A 22,899-nucleotide genomic window follows, 5' to 3' on the forward strand; every position below is an offset into this window, starting at 1 on the left:
TTACTTCTATAGAAAATTTTGTCAAAACATATCCTTTCAAATAAACGATATAGTCTTAAGAAATTCTCTCTTCAATGTCGGTTTTAATAATTTTTCGTTAAAGTCGATTTTACAACATTGCTTAGTCGTAACGATGTCGATTTTGAAAACTATGAAAAATCAATTAATTGCAGATTACAAAAATTAATCTTCGAATTTTATATTCGATTCTCGACTTTTTTATCCGTAAATGGATGGTCAAATTATATTTTTTTTTTAGATGGATCCATGTATGCACAGATAATAATACCAAAATTTGATATGAACATCTGGAATATATATTTTATAGATATACAAAAGTGTCATGCCAGAAGAAGTGTGACATTTTGGGTCAGGGGTTTTCACCATATATAAAATTATGCCAAAAATAACAGTAAACTATTCAATTCAAAAAAAAAAATTAAGTTTACGTTATTTTGCTGAATCATATCAAATTATAAAAATGACAGCAAAAATCATTTTCTTGATTTATTAACAACAAAATGGGGAAATTCTGTTAAACAGATAGACGAACGTCGTGAGATCGTCTTAGAGTTTCTCTCTAATCAAGAGTGTGAAGTCGGATCTTAACATCATGATGCATTACAAACGGGATGGCAAACTTAATATACGCACATCACCATTCTATTGTTGATGGTATAAAAATATACAGCGAAAATTTACATACTACTACTAGTAATATTTTATCAGATATTTCACTCTTCATTATATGCCTTCACTCTTTCGAAATTTAGTTACAGTGTATATTGCTTGATTTGCAGATACGAAGGGATTGAACTGAAGGATTTGCTTGATTGCTTGTGCGACTCCTTGTTTTTGTCGAACATTTTGTCTTGCATTAAATTAAATTTATCATGACAGACACATGACAATAGCATAAAAATACATTTGAACAAATACCAATAGATCTCTCCTTACATTCCTAGTTCGTTCATGCTATTTCGAAAGAATGAGTTATTGTTAAGCCATGTAGGTTTATATGACTGAAGAAATTACTTGAATACTGTCAAATAAAAGACTAATGTGTGAAATAATAAATGTTTGTTAAGAAGTGCAAAACTTATAATTTCCTAATTGGGATAATGATTCATAGATTAATTGATCATAAATTTAAATTATTTCTTATCATTGGAAAACTTGTATGTGTACATTAAGATGGGAATGTTACAAAGCAAAATCAGTTGAAAGGCATTAAAATCATTTAAAGTTTAAAAACAGTAAGTGATTGTGGAAATTTCAAATTTCATGCTTAATAACATATTACGATGATATCGAAAGGAAGGCGTTCTGTAATAGTGCCAAGAGATCAACCTCCGGTCGGTGTGAAAAAGTTTTTCAAATTAAGATATAAAAGTGTAATTAAAACAAGTAAGGAAAGTCTAAAGTCGGGCGGGCCGACTATATTATACCCTGCACCACTTTGTAGATCTAAATTTTCGATACCATATCACATCCGTCAAATATGTTGGGTGCTGAATATATAGAGGTTTGTCCCAAATACATACATTTAGATATCACTCGATCTGGACAGAATTTGATAGATTTCTACAAATTCTATAGCCTCAAAATTTAAGTCGGCTAATGCACTAGGGTAAAACACAATGGTAGTAAAAAACAAGTAAGGAAAGTCTAAAGTCGGGCGGGGCCGACTATATTATACCCTGCACCACTTTGTAGATCTAAATTTTCGATACCATATCACATCCGTCAAATGTGTTGGGGGCTATATATAATGGTTTGTCCCAAATACATACATTTAAATATCACTCGATCTGGCAGAATTTGATAGACTTCTACAAAATCTATAGACTCAAAATTTAAGTCGGCTAATGCACTAGGGTGGAACACAATGTTAGTAAAAAAATATGGGAAACGTTTAAATCTGAAGCAATTTTAAGGAAACTTCGAAAAAGTTTATTTATGATTTATCGCTCGATATATATGTATTAGAAGTTTAGGAAAATTAGATTCATTTTTACAACTTTTCGACTAAGCAGTGGCGATTTTACAAGGAAAATGTTGGTATTTTGACCATTTTTGTCGAAATAAGAAAAACATATATATGGGAGCTATATCTAAATCTGAACCGTTTTCAACCAAATTTGGCACGCATAGCTACAATGCTAATTCTACTACTTGTGCAAAATTTCAACTAAATCGGAGTTAAAAATTGACCTCTGTGGTCATATGAGTGTAAATCGGCCGAAAGATTTATATAGGAGATATATCCAAATCTGAACCGATTTCAAGCAAATTTGGCACGCATAGTTACAACGCTAATTCTACTCCCTATGCAAAATTTCAACTAAATCGGAGCAAAAAATTGGCCTCTGTGGTCATATGAGCGTAAATCGGGCGAAAGCTATATATGGGAGCTATATCTAAATATGAACCGATTTGAATCAAATTTGGCACACTTGTCTACACTACTAGTTGTACTCCTAGTGCAAAATTTCAATCAAATTGGTCCAAACCTCTGGCTTCTAGGACCATATTAGTCCATATCGGGCGAAAGATCTATATGGGAGCTGTATCTAAATCTGAACCGATTTCAACCAAATTTGGCACACATGACTGGACTACTAATTGTACTTCTTGTGCGAAATTTCAACCAAATTGGGCCAAAACTCTGACTTCTAGGACCATATTAGTCAATATCGGGCGAAAGATATATATGGGAGCATTATCTAAATCTGAACCGATTTCAATAAAATTTAGCACACGTGGCTACACTACTAATTGTACTCCATGTGCAAAATTTCAACCAAATTGGGCCTAAACTCTGGCTTCTGGGGCCATATAAGTCCATATCGGGCAAAAGATATATATGGGAGCTATATCTAAATCTGAACTGATTTCAATCAAATTTTGCACACTCGACTGTACTACCAATTGTACTCCATGTGCAAAATTCCAAACAAATCGGGATAAAACTCTGGCTTCTGAATCCATATAAGTGCATATCGGGCGAAAGATATATATGGGAGCTATATCTAAATCTGAATTGATTTCAACCAAATTTGGCACGCATAGTTAAAATGCTAATTGTACTCCCTATGCAAAATTTCAACCAAATCGGAGCACAAAATTGGCTTCTGTGGGCAAATGAATGCAAATCGGGCGAAAGCTATATATTGGAGCTATATCTAAATCTGAACCGATTTGGTTGATATTTTGCAAGTTTTTCGAGACTCATAAAATAGTCGGATGCACGGAATTTGAGGAAGATCGGTTGATATACACGCCAATTATGACCAGATCGGTGAAAAATATATATGACAGCTATATCTAAATCTGAACCGATTTTTTCCACAATCAATAGAGATCGTCTTTGAGCCGAAACAGGACCCTATGCCAAATTTTAGGACAATCGGACTAAAACTGCGAGCTGTACTTTGCACACAAAAATACACCAACAGACCGACAGACAGACGGACATCGCTAAATCGACTCAGAATTTAATTCTAAGACGATCGGTATACTAAACGATGGGTCTCAGACTTTTCCTTCTTGGTGTTACATACAAATGCACAAACTTATTATACCCTGTACCACAGTAGTGGTGAAGGGTATAAATATTGATAGAAGTTAAAAGTTGGTTATTTTTTAATTTATTTTTTTTTAATTGCTTCATTCAAATAAACTGCAAAGGCACAAATTCTAAAGCAATGCAAAGAGAGAGATGGAAGGTATTTGAAGATCTAAAATATTCATAAGATCTCGTCGCATACGTGGTCTCCGTCGCATACGTGGTCTCCGAGACGATGACACACCACAATTTATCGCAGCCGAAGTTAGCGAATGTCATCAACAGCGCGAAACCATCCAAGGCGCTGGGTCCAACGGAATTTCAATGCTAATGGTGAAGGATCTGGGATTACTGGGAGTTGAGTACTTGACCATACTCCTAAATTTGTCCTTAGAATCTCGATGACTGGAAAATGGGTAGAGTGATTCCACTACTGAAACCAGGCAAAGACTCGAGCATGGGTGAATCGTCAATAGCTAAGACAATTGAGGCACTACTCCACCCCAGCCTTGTGGAGAATTTTCCAGCTGCCCACCATCATAATGGATTCCGTAAGGTACACAGTACGACGACAGCCTTACATGCCATTTCTACACATATAAATAGGGGACTTAATCAGATCAAGCCGTGTCATAGGACGGTCCTCGTGGCGCTTGACCTATCGAAAGCGTTCGATACGGTCAACCATGCCGCATTATTCGAGGACATCGAAAATACGTGCCTACCGGCAGGAACGAAGCGTTGGGTTCAAAATTATATGTATGGACTCCAGTTGTACGTGGAATTCAGGGACAAGAAGTCAAAACCCCGTAGAGTTAAACAGGGCGGGGTGATATCTCCGGCACTGTTTAATCTCTTTATGTCCTCAATTCCACCCCCTCCTGACGGAGTCGAGATTGTATCGTACACGGACGACTGTACAATTCTGGCATCCGGGCCCATTGTTGATGACATATGCGGTCGTTTAAACCTCTACATTGCTGATCTTACCAGTTATTTCACTGCTAGAAATTTGAGGATATCTACCACCTAATCCTCAGCCACACTATTCACTACATGGACGTCGGAAGTACGCAGGTAGTTGAATGTTAGAGACGATGGCGAAATAATTCCGACAGTGAACTACCTCAAGATACTCGGGGTCGCATTCGACAGCCATTTTAAGTCGTCTGCCCATGCCACTGCAATTTGTGATAAGCTCCGTGGTAGAAACAAGGTCCTCAAGTCGCTTGCCGGCAGCACTTGGGGTGCGGACCAAGAAACCTTGTTAACTACATATAAGGCAATTGGCCGGTCAGTGGTAAACTATGCAGCGCCAGTGTGGACACCTCAAACGAGCGATACGCAGTGGAATAACATACAGACCTGTCAGAACGCTAACCTTAGAACCGCAACAGGATGTCTCCGCAGTACACCCGTGGGTCACCTTTATCATCATCCCAGTGCGTCGACACAATTACATGTTGTCAAAGCAGTACCTCTTGGGTAGCCATCGAAGTTGTCATCCCAATCACCATCTTGTGGATAGACAACCTCCACCCAGGAATGTAAGGGTTGATCTTCACCTTCTAGAGCCCGAGATCCAGCGTTACAAAAGAGAACCTCTAGATCAGACAGCATACCAGACAGGTCTAAACAGGATTTATGAGGATACTGTTGCTGAAGCGGTGAGAAGCTACAAAGTTAATCCTGTTCTCGGAGTCCGACCTCCGCCCATAGCACTGGAGAAGAGAGAGACCTCCCACGGCAGACCAGTGGGTAGTTTTGGTCCAACTAAGATCAGGCAAGTGCAGCCGCCTCAATTCATACTTATCTGTGATTGATAGCAAGGTAGCTGACGTGTGTCCCATCTGTAATCAAGGGCCGCATGACACTCGTCAGCTTTTTGCTTGCCCAGCTAAGCCTACCCTTCTCACTACCAGATCACTCTGGACACACCCCATCCTTGTCACAGAGTTCCTTGATTTGGCTACCAGCTGAACGACACAAGCATAGAACAAAATGGATGAAACTACATTAAAAACTGTTACAACAACAACAATACTTTAAATTTGCTCAAGGTTTATAAAAACATCTTAATAAAATAAAAATTTTATTTCTTTAAAAATTTTATTTCTTTAAAAATTTTGCCAAAATTTTATTTCTATAGAAAATTTTGTCAAAATTTTATTTCTATAGAAAATTTTGTCAAAATTTTATTTCTGTAAAAAATTTTGTCAAAAAAAAATTTCAAAATTTTATTTCTATTGAAAATTTTGTCAAAAATTTATTTCTTTGAAAATTTTGTCAAAGTTTTATTTCTATAAAAAATTTTGTCAAAATTTTATTTCTTTAAAAATTTTGCCAAAATTTTATTTCTATACCAAATTTTGCCAAAATTTTATTTCTATAAAAAATGTTGTCAACATTTTATTTCTATAGAAAATTTTGTTAAAATTTTATTTCTATAGAAAATTTTGTAAAAATTTTATTTCTATAGAAAATTTGGCAAAATTTTATTTCTATAGAAAATTTTGTCAAAATTTTATTTCTTTAACAAAGACGTGTGTCCCATCTGTAATCAAGGGCCGCATGACACTCGTCACCTTTTTGCTTGCCCAGCTAAGCCTACCCGTCTCACTACCACATCACTCTGGGCTACCAGCTGAACGACACAAGCATAGAACAAAATTGATGAAATTACACTAAAAACTGTTACAACAACAACAATACTTTAAATTTGCTCAATATTTATAAAAACATCTTAATAAAATAATTGCTTATAAAATACTAATTTATTACTCTAGATGCTGTTTTATTGCTCTATACGATTTAGAATCACTGGACAGGTTGGCGTATGGAAAATGTGTTAATTAACCATGATACGCCCAGGTGTACCCATTTGCAACTAAACATTGACATTCGTGAAATCGAAAAATTCACGCAAATCCTGAAAAGATCGAAATTATTATATGAAGAACTTCATTTGTTCATAACTACTGAACTAAGCGTACTAGAGAGAAAAGAAAGTTAATTTGTGATCACCCCCGAAAAAAATCAAAATTTCATCCAAAGCCTGAAAACAAAAGACCTTAATTCACGACGAAAAAATCGAAAATTCCGTTCAAATCCTGAAAAAAATCTAAACTTTTATATGAAAAACTTATTTTGCTCATATCTTCTAAACTAAGTGTCCTTTCATTTGAGCTAACATTTTTCGTCTTAAAATTTGTTTTCCATTTACTCGTATACTCCTACCCACTAACAATGAGACAAATTCAATTGGTTCATTAGTTCAGTCATTATTTCTGTAAATTAAGTTAAATTAAATGGAAATATTCTGCAGCTGAGCCAAATGGAGGATAAATAGATTTGTGCACACACAACTTTACGAGAAATAGATGTAATTTTCTTTATCATCCAGCTTTTGTATATCTTCTACTACGGCGTACTTTGCAAGAAGATCTCGTACAAATGAGTATACATTCCAATTTGGAATGTGTCGGGCAAAATGACATTTACATCAAATGAAACTAATTGCAATTCGGAGATAATGTATCTTATATTCACACAAGATTTCAGGGATATCCCAATATTGCAAAATATGCAAATTGATAATTACATTTTGCAGAGGCAGTGTGTTATATGAAAATAATATAGGTGGTGCACTTTAAAAGGACCAAAAATATATTGAAAATTATCTTAACTTATTATTAAATTATTAATTAAAGCTTTAGGACTATGTTGTTATAGGTTCTCTTCATCAAATAATAATTTTATAATATTTGTTAAGTGTGTTAAGTTATTTATGAGCGTTAAGACTTGATGCAAGTTTGCACTGTCACACACACAAAAAAAAATTTTTCTGGTTCAATCACGAAATTAATTGATCCAATTAATATTTTAATTGAAACGTCTTCAATCACAGAAATGATAGTATCAATTAAAAAACTAATTGAAGGCCAATTAAAAAATTAATTGATCCAATTAAAAAATTAATTGATACTATTAATTTTTGTGATTGATTTTTGTTTCAATTAAAAAATTTGTTGAATCAATTAAATTTTTAATTGAATATTTTTTAAAACTCAATTAAAATTTTAATTGGAACAATTTTCGTGAAATTTTTTTCTGTGCACTTAATAAGAATAGTGAAAACTCTCAGAAAATGATTCTTACGGTCGCATAAATATTGTTCATATTTAATTTGCTAATATAGCAAACGTCTCACGATACTTGTAAGTTAGTTCATGTGGATTTTATGTTAGATAAATAGGCATACTAAACACTTATATAAGTCTCTTCAATTTTTGATCGGTTTACATACAGTTGCCACTCAAGCCATAGAAAATCTACCAATATTTTGAGGAAATCTTACAAAAAAACTAAAAAAAAAATATTTGTAAAATTTTATTTCTAAATGAAATTTGGTCAAAATTCTATTCCTATAGAAAACTGAGTAGCATACCCAACAGAGGAAAAGTATTTCTATAGAAAATTTTTTCAAAAATTTATTTCTATAGAAATATTTATCAAAATTTTATTGCTATAGAAAATTTTGTCAACAGTTTATTTTATTTTGTCAAAATGTTATTTCTATAGAAAATTTTGTCAAAATTTTATTTCTCTAGAAAATTTTGTCAAAATTTTATTTCTACAGAAAATTTTGTCAAAATGTTATTTCTATAGAAAATTTTGTCAAAATTCTATTTCTTTAAAAATTTTGCCAAACTTTTATTTCTTTAAAAATTTTGTCAAAATTTTATTTCTACAGAAAATTTTGTCAAAATTTTATTTCTTTAAAAATTTTGCCAAACTTTTATTTCTATAGAAAATTTTTTCAAAATTTTATTCCTATAGAAAATTTTTTCAAAATTTTAATTCTATAGAAAATTTTGTCAAAATTTTATTTTTATAGAAAAATTTGTTAAAATTGTATTCCTATAAAAACTTTCGTCAACATTTTATTTCTTTAGAAAGTTTGTCAAAATTTTATTTCTATAGAAAATTTTGTCAAAATTTTACTTTACAAAAAATTTTATTAAGATTTTATTTCTATAGAAAATTTGGTCAAAATTTTATTTCTTTAAAAAGTTCTGTCAAAATTTTATTTCTATTATGTGAAAATTTTATTTCTATAAAAAGTTTTGTCAAAATTTTATTTCTATAGAAAATTTTGTCAAAATATTATTCTTATAGAAAATTTTGTCAAAATTTTATTTCTCTAAAAAATGTTGTCTACATTTTATTTCCATTGAAAATTTTGTCAACATTTTATTTCCATAGAAAATTTTGTCAAAATTTTACTTCAATAAAAAATTTTATCAAGATTTTATTTCTGGTCAAAATTTTATTTCTATAAAAAATTTTGTGAAATATTTATTTCTATAAAAAGTTTTGTCAAAATTTTATTTCTATAGAAAATTTTGTCAATATTTTATTTGTATAGAACATTTTGTCAACATTTTATTTCCATAGAAAATTTTGTCAAAATTTTATTTCTGTAAAAAATGTTGTTAAAATTTTATTTCTATAGAAAATTTTGTCGAAATTTTATTTCTATAGAAAATTTTGTCAAAATTTTATTTCTATAGAAAATTTTGTCAAAATTTTATTTCTATAGAAAATGTTGTCAAAATTTTATTTCTATAGAAAATTTTGTCAAAATTTTATTTCTATAGAAAATTTTGTCAACATTTTATTTCTATAGAAAATTTTGTCAAAATTTTATTTCTATAGAAAATTTTGTCAAAATTTTACTTCAATAAAAAATTTTATCAAGATTTTATTTCTATAGAAAATTTGGTCAAAATTTTATTTCTATAAAAAATTTTGTGAAATATTTATTTCTATAAAAATTTTGTCAAAATTTTATTTCTATCGAAAATTTAGTCAAAATTTTTTTGCTATAGAAAATTTTGTCAAAATTTTATTTCTATAAAAAATTTTTCTCTGTTGGTTAAGCTACACTTGAAGTTTAGTCAATGCATGGCTTTAAGCTGAGATCAAATACAACAATAAAAATTTTATTTCTATAAAAAATTTTGTCAACATTTTCTTTCTATAGAAAAATTTGTTAAAATTTTATTCCTATAAAAACTTTCGTCTACATTTTATTTCTTTAGAAAGTTTGTCAAAATTTTTTTCTATAGAAAATTTTGTCAAAATTTTATTGCTATAGAAAATTTTGCAAAATTTTACTTTACAAAAAATTTTATTAAGATTTTATTTCTATAGAAAATTTGGTCAAAATTTTTTTCTTTAAAAAGTTTTGTCAAAATATTATTTCTATAAAATATTATGTGAAAACTTTATTTCTATAAAAAGTTTTGTCAAAATTTTATTTCTATAGAAAATTTTGTCAAAATTTTATTCTTATAGAAAATTTTGTCAAAATTTTATTTCTATAAAAAATGTTGTCTACATTTTATTTCTATTGAAAATGTTGTCAACATTTTATTTCCATAGAAAATTTTGTCAAAATTTTACATCAATAAAAAATTTTATCAAGATTTTATTTCTATAGAAAATTTGGTCAAAATTTTATTTCTATAAAAAATTTTGTGAAATATTTATTTCTATAAAAAGTTTTGTCAAAATTTTATTTCTATAGAAAATTTTGTCTACATTTTATTTCTATAGAAAATTTTGTCAAAATTTTATTTGTATAGAACATTTTGTCAACTTTTTATTTCCATAGAAAATTTTGTCAATGTTTTATTTCTATAAAAAATTTTGTTAAAATTTTATTTCTATAGAAAATTTTGTCAAAATTTTATTTCTATAGAAAATTTTGTCAAAATTTTATTTCTATAGAAAATTTTGTCAAAATTTTATTTCTATAGAAAATTTTGTCAAAATTTTATTTCTATGGAAAATTTTGTCAAAATTTTATTTCTTTAAAAATTTTGCCAAACTTTTATTTCTTTAAAAATTTTGTTAAAATCTTATTTCTACAGAAAATTTTGTCAAGATGTTATTTCTATAGAAAATTTGGTCAAAATTTTATTTCTATAAAAAATTTTGTGAAATATTTATTTCTATAAAAAGTTTTGTCAAAATTTTTTTGCTATAGAAAATTTTGTCAAAATTTTATTTCTTTATAAAATTTTCCTCTTTTGGTTAAGCTATGCTTGTAGTTTCGTCAATGCATGGCTTTAAGCTGAGATCAAAAACAACAATAAAAATTTTATTTCTATAAAAAGTTTTATCAAAATTTTCTTTCTATAGAAAAATTTGTTAAAATTTTATTCCATAAAAACTTTCGTCTACATTTTATTTCTTCAGAAAGTTTGTCAAAATTTTATTTCTATAGAAAATTTTGTCAAAATTTTATTGCTATAGAAAATTTTGCAAAATTTTATTATTGCTATAGAAAATTTTGCAAAATTTTTCTTTACAAAAAATTTTATTAAGATTTTATTTCTATAGAAAATTTGGTCATAATTTTTTTTCTTTAAAAAGTTTTGTCAAAATTTTATTTCTATAAAAAGTTTTGTCAAAATTTTATTTCTATAGAAAATTTTGTCAAAATTTTATTCTTATAGAAAATTTTGTCAAAAATTTATTTCTATAAAAAATGTTGTATACATTTTATTTCTATTAAAAATGTTGTCAACATTTTATTTCCATAGAAAATTTTGTCAAAATTTTACATCAATAAAAAATTTTATCAAGATTTTATTTCTATAGAAAATTTGGTCAAAATTTTATTTCTATAAAAAATTTTGTGAAATATTTATTTCTATAAAAAGTTTTGTCAACATTTTATTTCTATAGAAAATTTAGTCAAAATTTTTTTGCTATAGAAAATTTTGTCAAATTTTTTTTTGCTACAGAAAATTTTATCAAAATTTTATTTCTATAAAAAATTTTGTAAAAATTTTATTTCTATAGAAAAGTTTGTCAAAATTTTATTTCTATAGAAATTTTTGTCAATATTTTATTCCTACAAAAATTTTTGTCAAAATTTTATTTCTTTAAAAATTTTGTCAACATTTTATATCTATAAAAAATTTTGTTAAAATCTTATTTCGATGGATAATTTTGTCACGATTTCATTTCTAAAGAAAATTTTGTCAAGATTTTATTTCTATAGAAAATTTGTCAACATTTTATTTCTATAGAAAATTGTGTCAAAATTGTATTTCTATAGAAAATTTTAGAAGTACCTCTTAGCTGGAGAGAAATAATTTGCAAAATCTACCAAGAGATCAAGAATTCTAACAATCTATCAAACATTAAAAAATCTACCATTTTTGGTAGAATTCTACACGCAAAGAAAAAAAAAACGTTTGGAAAACGTGTACCGAAAACGTTTTTCTTTTCTTAGAGTTTTTTGAATTTCTTCGAAAATTTTAAACTTTTATCACCCAAAAAATTCGTTTGTTACAAAATTTTTATTTTTTCAATAAAAAAAATTGTTTCGAACCAACAACACAGTCCATTTTGTTTATATCAAGCGCTGTTCTTTTCTGACTATAAGTCTTTAATAAGATATATTTTACAGTTCATAGTAAACATTTAATATAGTCGTATGTAGTGTTGAACATATTTTTGGAATCTTTCGAACATATCTGGAATATATTTTTAGGTGTTCGGTCGAAGCAGGAATCGAACCCACGACTTTGTGTATGGAGGGCGGACATGCTAACCATTGCACCACGGTGTCTCCCTTCAATTACTTTGACGATTAGTTCCTAATTTTACAGGACAAATCGATCTCAATTCAATAGAACTTTTTGGTATGTAAAGAAACCCCGTTTTAAGACTAATCTCCTTAGTCTAAGGAAACAATGGCTTCATCGGAAAGTATATCGACTTTTGGTCAATTAGAAAAGCTTTGTATAAGAGAAATGCGTTCTCTATGATAAGAATAACTTGCATTCATATTTTAAGGACACGAAATCTTTGTACTAAACAACAAAATTTTTCTACATAATCTCGATTACATTTTGTTCAAATGCCCAAAGAAAGAAATACATCACATACTAATGCAAGTGCAAAAATACAAATTGCTACATGGTTTTAGTTTTAACTTCTGTGTTTATTTATTGTTTCTGCTGTTGGCCTACATATAAAGCAAATATTGAACAATAGGAAAACAAGACCCAGAGGCTTCACTTCAACACATACCTAAGCAAATCTTAACAGGGGACAACAACAAATAACAGTCCCAAAAATACAATGGAGCATATTAATAACAAACATTGGATTATCTTGTTTTGCTTGTCTTTACGAATGATAATGTCACTACTCACACTCACACAAATATAACATCACATACATATATACGCACTTTGAGATACCTATAAGCATTTTACCAATGCCACAATAGAGAAACCCAGCAAACATTTTACATTTGCTGTAGTTTGAAACCTCACGCAGCATACCTATTGGTTGGAAATTATGGTAAATATGAAGCAATATGGTATTCAAAAATGGTTGTGCAACTACCATGGAATTTAAGAATAGCGCCATCTGGCGGAAACACTATGTGTTACTAAGACAAATCGCAAAAAATCGCTATATCAGTTTCAGAGAACGAATCCAGCCCACATTATTGGATGGCGCCTTACGCTCAATTTTTGCCATCGGTGACGCCGGTTTGACGTCTGTGATACGCATCGATAGTCTGGTGGACATCACGGAATGGAAGTGGATCGTAGAAATTTAAAACGTATCCAAGGTTGTCTTAACATAACTGGGGTAATGAAGACCACATCCACCATAGAAAATAATGGATTTAAGACCAATGTTAAGATAAACAAGTATATACAGCAGTAAATTCGGCCGGGCCAAATATGATAGTTTACTTTGAAAACTCTTCGTCGTAGTGGGTTACTTGATAATATATAGAATTGTAGGGTGTTTGATGAGAAATCTTCTCCCAAGGCAGTCAGCTCCCGAAGACAAACTTTAAAGATTCTACCTATGAAGACCAGATAAGATTCTAGATTTATGAGAACCAATTTTGTTTGAGTTTTAGAGAAATTACAAACATATCGTGTATATGATTGAATTACGCCTTGATTTGAAATCTTACATCTGTAGATTTTTTCTGCCATTATTTAAATAAATACGATGAGTAAAATCTGGAAATTTTACTTTCAGTTTGAAGCAATTTTCATGATCAGTGCGCCTGCTATATTTGAGAATTTTAGAGTTGAATAAACGAAAATACTTTATAAGAAAAGGAACTTTCGTTTGTCTAAATTTTATTATAGATTACCAATTTCAGCCAAATTGGGTAAAAACTACGGATTCTAGAAGCCCAAGAAATAAATCCGGGAGATCGGTGTATATGGGGGCTATACCAAAACATGGACCGATAGGTACCATTTGCTGCTCACATATTTGTGATCGTAAAATACCTCCAGAATTTCAAACAAATCGGCTAGAAAACATAGTCTCTAGACGCCCAAGAAGTAAAAATCGAGAGATCAGTCTATATGGGGGTTATACCAAAAAATGGACCGATATATCTCAATTTCGGCACACTTATTTGTGGTCTAAAAATACCTCTAGATTGAATTTCAGGCAAATCGGGTAATAAATACAGTTTATAGAAGCTCAAGAATTTCAGGCAAAGCCTATGGTAAATATAGTTTCTAGAAGCCTAAGAAGCAAAATCGGGAGATCAGTCTCTATGGGGACTATATCAAAACATGGACCGATGAGCACCATTTTCGGGACACCTTTTTATGGTCCTCAAATACCTCCAGATTTCCAATTTCAGGCAAATCGTATTGTAAATATAGTTTCTAGAAGCCATAGAAGCAAAATCGGGATATCGGTCTATATGGGGGCTATACCAAAACATGGACCGATGGGAACCATTTTCGGCACACCTTTTTATGGTCCTCAAATACCTCTATATTTCCAATATCAGCTAAATTGGATAAAAACTACGGTTTTTATAGGCCCAAGACTCCAAATCGGGAGGTTGGTTTATATGGGGGCTATATCAAACCATGGACCGATACGGACCATTCTCGACTCACCTCTTTATGCTCCCAAAATACCTCTAGATTTTCAATTTCATACAAATCGGATAGAAAATACTGTTTCTAGACGCGCAAGAAGCAAAATCGGGAGATCGGTCTATATGGAGGCTATACCAAAACATGGACCGATACGGACCATTTTCGACACACCTCCTTATGGTCCTAAAATACCTATAGATTTTCAATTTCAGACAAATCGGATAGAAAATACTGTTTCTAGACTCCTAAGAAGCAAAATCGGGAGATCGGTCTATATGGGGGCTATACTAAAACATGGACCGGTACGGACCATTTTCGACACACCTCTTTATGGTCCCAAAATACCTCTGGATTTCCAATTTCAGGCAAATCTGATAAAAACTACGGTTTTTATAGGCCCAAGACCCCAAATCGGGAGGTCGGTTTATATGGGGACTATATCAAAACTTGGACCGATATAGCCCATCTTCGAACTTGACCTGCCTGCAAACAAAAAACTAATCTGTGCCAAGTTTGGGGACGATAGCGCCATTATTGAAGGCTGTAGCGTGATTACAACAGACAGACAGACAGACAGACAGACAGACAGACAGACAGACAGACAGACAGACAGACAGACGGACAGACGGACATGCTTATATCGTCTTAGAATTTCTCCCTGATCAAGAATATATATACTTTATATAGTCGGAAATCGATATTTCGATGTGTTACAAACGGAATGACAAACTTATTATACCCCCGTCACCATTTTATGGTGGTGGGTATAAAAAGGAAAGGTCGTATATGTGGAGGACTTAAAATCGGGATATTTCGAGGTGGCTATAGCTGGCTCTCAAATAACATGAGGTTACAAAATGTGAACATTTGCCAGAGGGCAATGAAGGCAATAGCTGACTTTACAATTCGCGAACCGTTTTGAATGCAAAAGCATGCTCAAAGAATACGACAGGATCCACATCATATGGGTGCCAGGACATGTTAGGAATAAGAGGAAACGTAAAGGTAAATGAACTGGCAATAAAAGCTAAGCCATATAGGGAAGTGAACTTAAAGAACGCAAAGCCAATAGGGACGACGCGAGCCGAGTTGTATGAATGCAACGGTTGGAAGGGCGTCACAAATACTATGGGGCAACCCAGATAAGTCAGGAGGACCGTGGGAATAATGATGGGACCCCAGAATTGAGAAAACATCTCTGACGTAAAGGAGCAGCAGAGGATAATGCATGTAGGACCTAGTTTGGAGAATAATTCAGACTTTGGAATTCTACCTTTGTAACTGACTTGCCTTTACTACACACAAATAAATTTCACGAAAATTTTTCCAATTAAAATTTTAATTGAGTTTTAAAAAATATTCAATTAAAAATTTAATTGATTCAACAAATTTTTTAATTGAAACAAAAATCAATCACAAAACTAATAGTATCAATTAATTTTTTAATTGGATCAATTAATTTTTTAATTGACTGTCAATTAATTTTTTAATTGATACTATCCTTTCTGTGATTGAAGACATTTCAATTAAAAAATTAATTGGATCAATTAATTTCGTTATTGAATCAGAAAAATATTTTTTTGTGTATAGACAATTTTGTCAAAATTTTATTATTATAGAAAATTTTCTCAAAATTTTATTACTATAGAAAATTTTGTCAAAATTTTATTACTATAGAAAATTTTGTCAACATTTTATTACTATAGAAAATTTAGTCAAAATTTAATTTCTATATAAAATTTTATTAAAATTTAATTTCTATAGAAAATTTTGTCAAAATTTGATTTCTATAGAAAATTTTGTCAAACTTTAATTTCTATATAAAATTTTGTTAAAATTTAATTTCTATAGAAAATTTTGTCAAAATTTTATTTCTATAGAAAATTTAGGCAAATTTAATTTCTATAGAAAATTTTGTGAAAATTTTATTTCTATTGAAAATTTTGTCAAAATGTTATTACTATAGAAAATTTTGTCAAAATTTTAATACTATAGAAAATTTTGTCAAAATTTTATTACTATAGAAAATTTGTCAACATTTTTTTACTATAAAAAATTTTGTCAAAATTTAATTTTTATATAAAATTTTGTTAAAATTTAATTTCTATAGAAATTTTTTTCAAAGTTGAATTTCTATAGAAAATTTTGTCCAAACTTTATTTCTATAGAAAATTTTGTCAAAATTTTATTTTCTATAGAAAATTTTGTCAAAATTTTATTTCTATAGAAAATTTTGTCAAAATTTTATTTCTGTAGAAAATTTTGTCAAAATTTTATTTCTGTAGAAAATTTTGTCAAAATTGAATTTTATTGAAAATTTTGGCAAAATTTTATTTCTATAAAAAATTTTGTCAAAATTTTATTTCTATACATAATGTCGCCAGAATTTTATTTCTATAGAAATTTTTGTCAAAATTTAATTTCTATATAAAATTTTGTTAAAATTTAATTTCTATAGAAAATTTTGTCAAAATTTTAGGCAAATTTAATTTCTATAGAAAATTTTGTGAAAATTTTATTTCTATACATAATGTTGCCAGAATTTTATTTCTATAGAAATTTTTGTCAAAATTTTATTTCTATAGAAAATTTTGTCGAAATTTTATTTCTATAGAAAATTTTGTCAAAATTTTATTTCTATAGAATTTTTTTTCAAAGTTGAATTTCTATAGAAAATTTTGTCGAAATTTTATTTCTATAGAAAATTTTGTCAAAATGTTATTTCTATAGAAAATTTTGTCAAAATTTTATTTCTGTAGAAAATTTTGTCAAAATTTTATTTCTATAGAAATTTTTTTCACAGTTGAATTTCTGTAGACAATTTTGTCGAAATTTTATTTCTATAGAAAATTTTGTCAAAATTTTATTTCTATAGAAAATTTTGTCAAAATTTTATTTCTGTAGAAAATTTTGTCAAAATTTTATTTCTATAGAAAATTTTCGCAAAATTTTATTTCTATAGAAAATTTTGTCAAAATTTTATTTCTATACATAATGTTATCATAATTTTATTTCTATAGAAATTTTTGTCAAAATTTTATTTCTATAGCAAATGTTCGTCACAATTTTATTTCTGTAGAAAATTTTGTCAAAATTTTATTTTTATAGAAAATTTTGTCAAAATTATACTTCTATAGAAAATTTTGTCGAAATTTTATTTCTATAGAAAATTTTGTCAAAATTTTATTTCTATAGAAAATTTTGTCAAAATTTTATGTCTGTAGAAAATTTTGTCAAAATTTTATTTCTATAGAAAATTTTTGTCAAAATTTTATTTCTATAGAAAATTTTGTCAAAATTTTATTTGTATAGAAAAAATTGTCAAAATTTTATTTCTGTAGAAAATTTTATTTCTATAGAAAATTTTGTCAAAATTTTATTTCTATACAAAATGTTGTCAGAATTTTATTTCTATAGAAAATGTTCGTCAAAATTTATTTTTTTTGTGTGTAAATATATGGAAAATGTGAGTTATAAAAAACTTTTATTTCTATAGAAAATTTTGTCATAATTTTATTTCTATATAAAATTTTGTTAAAATTTTATTCCTGTAGAAATTTTTTGAAATATGCGAGTTATAAAAAATTGAATTAAAAGGACTTGCACAGGAAGTTAAAATTAAGAACATCTTTGGGAGGACATTTTTGGGAGTGCTTTTCATGTTGTGCCTTCCAAATTTTTTGCTGGGTATCTTTTAGTTCAAGAGGAATATTTCGCAAATTCCACCAAAACATTAAGAATTTGGTAGAATTCTACCAACTGTGACAACAGTTGAAAACAGGAGCTGAGAACAAACTAGGGTATTCGGAATAAAAGAAGGGTACAATGGAAAGAAGAAGCACAATAAACCGAATACTGGCTTTGGCATATGTCAGCCAACCCGAGATAATCGAATTGTAATTAGCTATTATATACTGGGTTATATTTTTAACTAGAACATGTACCAACATATCTAACAAAGCACAAATTCCTCTCATTCGAATCATCTCAAATGTTATCATTCGTGTTGAGCCCCATAGGCCTATAGGTTAAGATCCTACGAAAACAAAAAATAAAACAATAATCGCCGCTTTCAAAAGAAATGTGGTTGAATAAACACCCATGGATGCGTATCGGTAAGTGTAGTCAAAATGATGTCAGCAATTGCTGCTGGTTGGGATGGATGCATGAAACCAACATGAACAAAATAAGCTACTTTATCATGTAGCTGGTCGAGGAAAACAAAAACAAAGATGAAAAGATATTGTACCACTCTGGGAAAAACAAACGCAACCAAGTCTATTGGAGCATAGCACTATGGGCTATGGTTTATATTTTCCAGCAAAAAGACAAAAATAATAATATATTGGCCCTCTAGTGGGAGTCATGTATATCAGAATTACATGCAATAATAATCTAAGTTTCTTGGAGAATTTATTTGTTGAAGTTCGTTTATATCGGTACGAGTTTCAGCGCAGTTTTCATTTACATATATTAAAATCTAATCCGATTTAGACAACATTTTTACACTTCTAGAAAATCTCTAGACTTAACGTTTAAACCGGCTAGTGCTATGGGACGGAGCAAACTGTTATTAAACAAGTATATACAGCAGTAAATTCGGCCGGGCCGAATTTTAAATACCCACCACATCAATCAAATATGATAGTTTACTTTGAAAACTCTTCGTCGTAGTGGGTTACTTGATAATATATAGAATTGTAGGGTGTTTGATGAGAAATCTTCTCCCAAGGCAGTCAGCTCCCGAAGACAAACTTTAAAGATTCTACCTATGAAGACCAGATAAGATTCTAGATTTATGAGAACCAATTTTGTTTGAGTTTTAGAGAAATTACAAACATATCGTGTATATGATTGAATTACGCCTTGATTTGAAATCTTACATCTGTAGATTTTTTCTGCCATTATTTAAATAAATACGATGAGTAAAATCTGGAAATTTTACTTTCAGTTTGAAGCAATTTTCATGATCAGTGCGCCTGCTATATTTGAGAATTTTAGAGTTGAATAAACGAAAATACTTTATAAGAAAAGGAACTTTCGTTTGTCTAAATTTTATTATAGATTACCAATTTCAGCCAAATTGGGTAAAAACTACGGATTCTAGAAGCCCAAGAAATAAATCCGGGAGATCGGTGTATATGGGGGCTATACCAAAACATGGACCGATAGGTACCATTTGCTGCTCACATATTTGTGATCGTAAAATACCTCCAGAATTTCAAACAAATCGGCTAGAAAACATAGTCTCTAGACGCCCAAGAAGTAAAAATCGAGAGATCAGTCTATATGGGGGTTATACCAAAAAATGGACCGATATATCTCAATTTCGGCACACTTATTTGTGGTCTAAAAATACCTCTAGATTGAATTTCAGGCAAATCGGGTAATAAATACAGTTTATAGAAGCTCAAGAATTTCAGGCAAAGCCTATGGTAAATATAGTTTCTAGAAGCCTAAGAAGCAAAATCGGGAGATCAGTCTCTATGGGGACTATATCAAAACATGGACCGATGAGCACCATTTTCGGGACACCTTTTTATGGTCCTCAAATACCTCCAGATTTCCAATTTCAGGCAAATCGTATTGTAAATATAGTTTCTAGAAGCCATAGAAGCAAAATCGGGATATCGGTCTATATGGGGGCTATACCAAAACATGGACCGATGGGAACCATTTTCGGCACACCTTTTTATGGTCCTCAAATACCTCTATATTTCCAATATCAGCTAAATTGGATAAAAACTACGGTTTTTATAGGCCCAAGACTCCAAATCGGGAGGTTGGTTTATATGGGGGCTATATCAAACCATGGACCGATACGGACCATTCTCGACTCACCTCTTTATGCTCCCAAAATACCTCTAGATTTTCAATTTCATACAAATCGGATAGAAAATACTGTTTCTAGACGCGCAAGAAGCAAAATCGGGAGATCGGTCTATATGGAGGCTATACCAAAACATGGACCGATACGGACCATTTTCGACACACCTCCTTATGGTCCTAAAATACCTATAGATTTTCAATTTCAGACAAATCGGATAGAAAATACTGTTTCTAGACTCCTAAGAAGCAAAATCGGGAGATCGGTCTATATGGGGGCTATACTAAAACATGGACCGGTACGGACCATTTTCGACACACCTCTTTATGGTCCCAAAATACCTCTGGATTTCCAATTTCAGGCAAATCTGATAAAAACTACGGTTTTTATAGGCCCAAGACCCCAAATCGGGAGGTCGGTTTATATGGGGACTATATCAAAACTTGGACCGATATAGCCCATCTTCGAACTTGACCTGCCTGCAAACAAAAAACTAATCTGTGCCAAGTTTGGGGACGATAGCGCCATTATTGAAGGCTGTAGCGTGATTACAACAGACAGACAGACAGACAGACAGACAGACAGACAGACGGACAGACGGACATGCTTATATCGTCTTAGAATTTCTCCCTGATCAAGAATATATATACTTTATATAGTCGGAAATCGATATTTCGATGTGTTACAAACGGAATGACAAACTTATTATACCCCCGTCACCATTTTATGGTGGTGGGTATAAAAACCAGAGTGTGTGGATAAATATGCGAAATATTTCAAAAAAATTTTCCAAACTACCAAATTACAGTGGCGATTTTACAAGAAAATGGGAAAGATCTTGCCACGATATGTGGTGATTTCTGGGGTTTTGTATTTTGGATTGGACAAAAATCTCGTTGAATCTCGGGTTTAAAATGTGGGTATTCTAGCCGTATTTTCCCCATCGAACAAACTGAATTTGACCATTGTATGAATATAAAATAAAATTTTGATTTCCAGTTTTAGGTAAAACGATCCTAAATTCAAAAGTGATTTGCTTCTTAAATATATCGCTAGTGTAATTCTTCGTTCCGAAATCAATACCAAACAAGTATACACGGCCATTAGTTCGGCCAGGTCGAATCTTATGTACACTCCACCACGAATTGCGTAGAAACTTCTACTAAAGACTGTCATCCACAATCGAATTACTTGGGTTGTGGTACTACTATATATGATTATGTCCCAAATATCTACCAATTTTGGCATGGTTGTTAAAGACCATATACTAACACCACGTACCAAATTCAACCGGATCGGATGAATTTTGCTTCTCCAGAAGGCTCCGGAGGCCAAATCTTGAGACCAGTTTATATGGGGGTTATATATAATTATGGACCGATAGGGACTAATTTTTGCATGGTTTTTAGTGTCCATATAGTTACAAAAAAACACAAAATTTCAACTGAATCGGATGAAATTTGCTCCTCCAAGAGACTTCAAAACAAAATCTGGAGATCGGTTTATATGGGGGCTATATATGGTTATCGACCGATATGGACCAATTTTGGCATGGTTGTTAAATACCATATACTAACACCACGTACCAAACTTCAACCGGATCGGATGCATTTTGCTTCTCCAAACGGCTCCGGACGTCAAATCTGGGTACCGTTTTATATGGGGGCTATATATAATTATGGACATATACGGACCAATTTTTGCATGGTTATTAGAGGTTAGGTTAGGTTAGGTGGCAGCCCGACGTATCAGGCTCACTTAGACTATTCAGTCGATTGTGATACCACATTGGTGAACTTCTCTCTTATCACTGGGTGCTGCCCGATTCCATGTTAAGCTCAATGACAAGGGACCTCCTTTTTATAGCCGAGTCCCAACGGCGTTCCACATTACAGTGAAACCACTTAGAGAAGCTTTGAAATCCTCAGAAATGTCACCAGCATTACTGAGGTGGGATAATCCACCGCTGAAAAACTTTTTGGTGTTCGGTCGAAGCAGGAATCGAACCCACGACCTTGTGTATACAAGGCGGGCATGCTAACCATTGCACCACGGTGGCTCCCTAAAGACTATATAATTACACCACATACCAAATTTCAAGCGGATCGTATGAACTTTGCTCGTTCAAGAGGCTCCGGAGGTCAAATCTGGGGATCGGTTTATATATGGGCTATATATAATTATGAACCGATGTGGATACATTTTTGCTTGGTTGTTAGAAACCTTATACTAACAGAATGTACCAAATTTCAAACGGTTCGGATGAAATTTGCTGCTCTTAGAGGCTCCGCAAGCCAAATCTGGGGATCGGTTTATATGGGGGCTATATATAATTATGGACCGATGTGGACCAATTTTGGCATGTTGTTAGAGGCCATATACTAACTCCATGTACCAAATTTCAGCCGGATCGGATGAAATTTGCTTCTCTTAGAAGCTCCGCAAGCCAAATTTGGGGGTCCGTTTATATGGGGGCTATACGTAAAAGTGGATCGATATGGCCCATTTGCAATACCATCCGACCTACATCAATAACAACT

The 22,899-nt window shown here is 30.9% G+C and overlaps 1 protein-coding gene across 7 annotated transcripts in view; it reads right to left on the reverse strand.

Moving 5' to 3' along the window:
• The window catches only part of cpx (synaptic transmission protein complexin), a 1,078,564-nt gene that overhangs the window by 366,022 nt on the left and 689,643 nt on the right, over nucleotides 1-22,899 (reverse strand). The window lies entirely within an intron of this gene.

This window comes from Haematobia irritans, chromosome 1 (assembly GCF_050003625.1).
Source record: "Haematobia irritans isolate KBUSLIRL chromosome 1, ASM5000362v1, whole genome shotgun sequence".
NCBI lineage: Eukaryota > Metazoa > Arthropoda > Insecta > Diptera > Muscidae > Haematobia > Haematobia irritans.